General features: G+C 49.2%; 1 long non-coding RNA gene across 1 annotated transcript; it reads right to left on the reverse strand.

Moving 5' to 3' along the window:
• Positions 1 to 3,739: 3,739 nt before the first annotated feature.
• On the reverse strand, positions 3,740 to 6,647 carry LOC107317631. Its single transcript, XR_001556946.2, has 3 exons — positions 6,363 to 6,647; positions 4,857 to 5,052; positions 3,740 to 3,949 (listed from the first exon to the last, which is right to left on the reverse strand). It is a non-coding gene; the product is annotated as an uncharacterized LOC107317631 (long non-coding RNA).
• Between the last annotated feature and the right edge of the window lie 208 nt (positions 6,648 to 6,855).

Here is a 6,855-nt window from a genome sequence, read left to right on the forward strand (position 1 = left end):
AGGGATGTGGTCAGTGGGCATGATGGGGGTGGGTTGGACTGGGTTATTTATCTTAGAGGTCTTTTCCAACCTTAATGATTCTATTCCACTGTCAGAGAAGCTGAATTCAGAACAGAGGTAACATAAACTCCTAAGGATGCCCTTTTCTTGATGTTAATTGCCCAGGATGTAGAATCAAGCAGGACAGCACAGTGTGCAATGAAAACAAATAGAGTCTATCTCAGAGTACAACCATAAGGTACCGACAGACTGGAAGAGCAGGCAAACCAAATGCTCAACGAGTGCAATTATTTTAATGAGTCCATCTTATCCCAAATCCACATTGCACATATATAAATAGTATTTTCCTTTTTATAAAAGGCTCTCACAATAGAAACTGTGACTTGGAGCACAAGAAAACCTCCCTGTCTCCTGCTACACATTGCGGCACAAATTCACAATGACATTAATACAGGCAATCACAGCTACAGACAGACATGGAAATCCCAAAAAGATATCAAAAAGGAAAAGCAGAGCTTCCATGCTTTGGGAAGCAGCAGGTGTTCCTGTGTGGGATCTGCCACTGTTTTACCCATCATTGATAGCATTTCATGGTGCAATCACGATAAGAAGCAATTCCAGCACACATACTCCAGACTCAGTTTTCAGGTCATCAATGAGTAGAAGAGAAATTTGCACAGTTACCACTTGATTTTACTACTTTTTGCCTCCAAGTGCCCAAAGAAAAGCACTGCAATAATTATATTCCTGCAGCCAATGCCTCTGAAGGACCATCAGGCCTTTGTGTGCTATTCCAAAATGCTGGTGAGCCAGCAACCTGGGAGCCAAACCTGGATCAGCAAGTTATTCTGCTTATTTCCTATAGCAATTACCAGCAGGTGAAAACCAACCACAGGAGCCTTTAGTTCCATGCTGGAGCTCCCACAGGCCAAACAGAAGTCAGTGCTGGAAACAGAGATCACCTGTGAAAACAAGCTCTAAAGGAGATCATACAGAGATCAGACCAGGCAGACCCATCCACCTTCAAGCAATCAGTAGATTCAGGTGTGCTGATACCAACCTTCCTGTTTCCCAGCGTTGCTCATCATTGCAGCAGCTCTCCAGAGCCGGGAGCAGCTGTTTTCCCTCCTGCACAGGCAGGCAGCTGGGTGCAGAGCAATAAAATGATTTGCCCAGGACCTGGAGGCTGAAGCATACATTTGAGTTTACATCTTCCCAGGCATGAATCCTTCTGCTTCTGCTCCTCCTTGCCAGTAGGCTAAAAATCACGAGCATAGTTCCCTGATGTAGAAGAAACCGACAAAGGCAGCAAACTGTTGGAACATTCAAGCCAGAGTTCTCACTTCCCTCTCATAGAAGGATGAAATTCAGCCATAGGTTCCATGACTGCTCCCCAAAGCAATCAAGATCCTGTGCATGGACTTTACTACAGCTCCTCTGTGACCCTATTTGCACTTATCCCAGCACACCAGCCCTCACTATCTGCTTTGCAGAGGTCTGCTGGTGGCCTGGGAGAACCCTGTGTACACCAGGACCTTCTCTTCTAGCATCTTCCCTTCAGCCCCTCATATACCTATGTGCTGGCCTCAGGCTCAGCCTAGCAAAGCACTGATTCTGAGCTGTATGAGTTGCTGGCCAAGCTGGGAAGCATTACCTCCCTCTAACAGCAAGAGATGTGAAGTACCATACGAAACAGATGACTGAAAGAAATGAGACAAAGGCCCCAGAAAACCTGAGTGCAGTGAGGTGGCATAAGCTGTTTGCTGGCCCTTCTAATCCAGGGGCTTGGAGCATCAAAGGGGAGATGGAGTGTGCAGGCTGAAAATAAAACGAGGACAGGGATCTACATGGCCTCCCATTACATTGTGCAACACCATGCTGCAGCATTGTGGATGGTACAAGTTGACAGAATCTGTTCAGAGCTGCTTAATACAGGCACCACTTCCAGCTCAAGAAGCTCCTAAGCAATGATGTGTTGGAGGCTGGGGAGCACTTTGGACAAGATACACTCAAAATCCATCCTCCTGCTGCTGCCTCCCAGACGTCTCCTTCCTCCTTGGTCCCACACCTCACTGAATATGTGGATTTCCATGCAAAAATGAGGTCCATTAGCACAGCACTTCTTCCCAGGGAAGAATACAACACCAGCAATAATCAGCACCCTGTGCACAGCTCAGAGTTTTCCTGAGCTGAAGGTACCTTTGTGTTGAGCAGCTCTTCCAGAATTCTCTTCTGCAGATTCATCCCATTGACCTGCAAAGCCCAGGAGCACCTTCAGCAGCTGCTTTCCTGCAGCAAGGAGTTCCACACCTGGTTACCCACTGCATGCAATAGATCTAGCAGCCTCCTCAGGAAAGAAGATACCATCAGCACCTTCCTGCACAGCTCTACTGAAGCCCATTCAGCAATTAGTCCCCTGCCTTAAGCTGATGCATCCCAGGCCCAACTTCCATAAAAAGATGAGAAGGAAGATGCCTCACCCAGCACTCAGGGCATAAGCATTGCCTTAAGATTTCATTTGCAGGGCCCTCCCAACCTCCATTTACCCTCAGAGCTTGTTCCTAAGGATTCAGCCATGCTGACCTTCCTAGATACACACTGCATTGAGCAGCACCACTGCAACCCAACATGGGTTTTTGCAGCTGTAAGGACAAAGCCAAAGCTAACTGTGATCCCCATGATTGTCTTTTATAACAGGTGGTAAAGTCACTCAAACGAAGGAAAAACGGGGCAAGAATTTCCAAAGGAAAGGAGACTGCTTCACACTGCTTTTCCAATAGTAAACACATACATTATGTCCCTGCTGCCACAAAGCCTGGCCCTAAGAATGCTGAAATCTTCTTGTGACCGAGTGGCAGCAAGCTGTAATTTACTGCATTCCTGCTTCTATTATATCCAAGAATTGCTTCACTTTTGAAGAGAAAGAGCTGTCATTTGTCAGCCCCATGTAGCCCCTCCTTCCAGCCATCACATTGCTGCCTCCTGCTAGACAAATGATTTCATCCTCCTCTTCCAATCTGCTCCCCCAAAAAGCCAGTCTTCCCCCAGGAACTGTCCAGTTCATCCATTCACAGTGACATCATTAGCAGTTTTCTTTGCAAAGCCAAGTAATGGGCATGATCCTATCAGCAAAAAATCTGGAATTTTCCTGCTGTTTCATCCCTCCTCCTTCAATTCAATTCAGAGAAGCCTGTCTGCCTGCTGGCTTGTCACAAGCACTTTCCCCATACCTTTGACCAATGGTACACCTCAGATTCCAGCCCATCCATTGCAGCATCTGGCTGGCTGCTAACAAAACTCTGCCTGGATTTAGGACGTGGCCAGGTCCCTGGGAAGGTTGAGCTGTATTGCCTCTCCTCCTGGTGTGTACTTGGCCACTGGCCCATTGCCTTCCATGGTGAAGAGCTTGCAAGCCTTTGCATTCTCATGGACTGGCGTGGACTTTTTCGAGGAGATGGGGGAATTGGTGGGGCTCAGCTGAACAGCAGTGGTATCCTGCACCGTGTGCTCACTAGTTTCAATTTCAAAGGCAGTGTTGCCGGGTTTGATGAGACCGATGTTGGAACCCGGTTTGGATTTTCTGGCCCCATGAGCAGGTGGCCTCCGGCTGCAGATGCAGCAGGCACCGAAGAACGTGAAGGCCACCACCAGCAAGATGGGTCCGATGATGATGGGAGGGTTGTTCACGGGGAGGAAGGTCCCGAATGCAAATGCTCCCACTAGAGTGATGTTGATCCCTGCCAGCATGATGCAAAGTCCACACGCACAGCAGAGGGCAGGGGAGGGGAGGCCCTGAGGTCGTGTCTTTTTCTGGCTGGGTTTCTGGGTCAGAGAGGCGCTGCTCTTTTCACTGAACATGTTGAGGTGAGTCTTGGAGGTCACTTCAGTCCTTACAGGGTACATACAATGCTGAGAAGGCTATTTCTGGTCTTCTGCTCCTTTGAAATCCCTACAGAGGAAGAAAAGAGCACACAAATGTTACAGCAAGAAATCAAAAGCAGCTCTCCACCACCATTCAAAGGGACCAGCTCTTCTCCATGTTTGCTGGTATCAACATCAAAGTACAAATCTAAGCCTGCTCTCAGATCTGTGCTCTCCCTGACCCAATGACCTTAGCCATCCATGTGGATGAAGCCCAACTGAATCCAAGCACATGAAGGCCCTTTGCTCTTTCTGCCATGCATCACATGGCAATGGGTGTGATCACAGGAGATCATGTAGAAGGGGCCACGTAGTCTGTCTGCTCCAGCAAGTGTAAAGCCAAACTGATGTAGTTTTCCTGCAGGAGCACCACCAGCTCCTGGATGCGGGATCACAGCAAATGAGAAAATAAAGTTAGAGGAGAGCCTGTGTGGGAATCTACACTTTTCTAGGACCAAAGGCAGGAACACATATCCTTCACTGACATTAGCAGCCTGTCCATGGAAGAGGTTACTGGACATGATGGGAGCCAACTTTTCAGAAGCCAAATTGCCAGCAGTTTGCTGCTGGTGCCTTTGAATTTACAGGCAGGAGGGCTGTTCTCATTCCAGCCTCATTGCAAACAACAGCAGCCTGCTCTCTCATCTCTCTCATACTTCCCTGCCTGGCTCCGTAGCTTCTTTCCTCCTCTGCTGTCAAATCACATTCATAAAGACTGCAGGGAGAAAACTGATACCATGCAGGTTTCTAATACGAGAGCCCCAAATCACTGCTGTGTTATTAACACTCAGCAGCCACTACATTAAAAACAAGCAAACAAAACACCAATAACAGAAAAATGAATAAGGAAATAGAGACCCTTTCCCATCAACATGCCAGTGGGATCAGCCGGCCATTTCCCACATGTTTCCCAGGGTATCCACATTTTCCCATACCTCCAGCTGAGGCCGAGCTCTCTGCTGCTGTCTCCAGTGTTGTATCTCATTGCCCCTGCTCAGGCTTTTGTTTGAAGCTGAATAGAAGCACAGCAGTGAACTTTCAAGTGAAGTTCCTGCTCAGTGAGACATCACCTGGAGCTGACAGGGATGGGCAATGCTGAAGGATGCGGCTCCTCCTAAGCTGGGGGAGAGTCTGCAGGTAAAAACATTTCAGAAGTGAAGATGTGAGAAAGAAGAAAGGCATTTTCTCCATCAGACAGACTAACAACGAATGTGTTTCTCCAGCAGCATCCTTTTATTCTGCTTGGGAACCTCAGCACACGGCCGTAAGCTAGAGCACCATTTTTGCCCCTTTCACCAGCAAGGCAGCTTCTGGTTCAGCATTCACACACTCTAAATCACATCACAGACTCACTCCACAGGGTTTGCTTCCTCCTGGTTCCTGTGTGAATATCTCCCAAGTGAGCTATCTGGGCTCTAATGGGATGGGTAAAAAAAAAACCCATCACACAACAGCTGTCACCTGTGGCTACTCCAAAGGGGCCATGCTGGTTTCTGGCTGTTATCAAGGCTACATTTATAGCAACCAGCACAGCCCTTGGCAGCTCAGTTCCTCTGCCTGTCAAAGTGTGTTGATGGCCACAGTTGAATCCTGTCACCTTCTAGATCTCAGATTGATACAGTGGAGAAAGAGTGTCCCCTCCTCCCCCGTACAATCATAGGAACCCACTGATGGGGGTTTGCCCTCACTGTTATCTTACCAGAGGAAATCTGGCAGCTTTACCTTCCTGCTTCCACTTCAGCCAAATCAACCAGTTCCAAAATAACCAGCTTTCTTTCCATTATCCTGTCCAGAATGACGAACTTCTTTTCCTTTAGGACAAGTTCATCTGGGGGCTTTGTGAACCTCATCCTTTCCTTATCAGTTAGAATCTGGGGTTCTACTCCAAACAACATCTCAGCTTGAAATGCATTAGAGTCAAGCATTGTAACCAGGGAGAGTGAAATAGAAAAAGAAAGAAGAAGAAAAAAAAGCTGCATATCAAAACTAGAAATCCAGATGATAGAGTGATTCCTTCTAGGGGAATATTCATCCCTCCCTATATCCTCGTGGGGCCAAACAGAGGGTTTTATTCATAGCTCTGCGAGTTCCTAAAGCTCTGAGGACATTCTGACATATCCAGGCAGCGTTTTATGGCCATAGCTTAAAGCCACACCAGCTGCATGCACGATTCCCTCTTAGTTGTAGCAAAGGGGATGGAGCTGTCAACCTTCCACCCCAGCAGAACAGACCCCAAGGAAACCCTTTCCAAAGGGGCAGAGAAGCACACAGCAATCCAGACAGACAGACAGACAGATCCAGCCGCCCCCTGCACGCACACGGATTCACAAACGCACGCAGCAGAAGCCTTTAGAGGAAGCATGAGACTTTTCCCTAGGCAAAGTGCTTGGGAAAGTCCTTGCGGGGCAATGGGGAGCTGGGACTCCAGCTGGGACGGTTACCTGGAGGTTCCTCGGGGGTCCCGTTCAGCCTTCAGACAGCAGCACCGAAGCCACAGCGGGTCCCGGCGGGGCCGGGATGGGGGCAGCAGGTTCTCCCATATCGCCTTCCTCCTTCTCCCCAAACCCTGGGAAACTTTGCTGGGTGAGAGCTCAGCAGGTGCCCTACGAGCCCGGCCGCATATTGCCCGCTCCCCTCCGTCCGCAGGAGGGGCTCAACCGCAGCTCCGCATCGTCGCTGCCTCCCCTTCCTCCCCAGCCCCGCCCGCCGTCCAGCAGCCTCTCCGCCTCTCCCCCCTGCCTCCTTTTTATTCTCCCTTTCCTACTTGAAGGCTGCAGCCTCCGCCCCTTCAGCAGCCGGAGGTGCCCGAAGCAGAACAGCCCCTTTTTCCCCAGCAGAGGAAGGTTGCACCCCGCTAGGGGCAGCCCCGAGCCCTGGTCCTACCGAGATTTGGGAAGGTTGTGCTCGCTGCGCAGGGGCCACTTAAACGCTAAA

Source organism: Coturnix japonica, chromosome 8 (genome assembly GCF_001577835.2).
Source record: "Coturnix japonica isolate 7356 chromosome 8, Coturnix japonica 2.1, whole genome shotgun sequence".
NCBI lineage: Eukaryota > Metazoa > Chordata > Aves > Galliformes > Phasianidae > Coturnix > Coturnix japonica.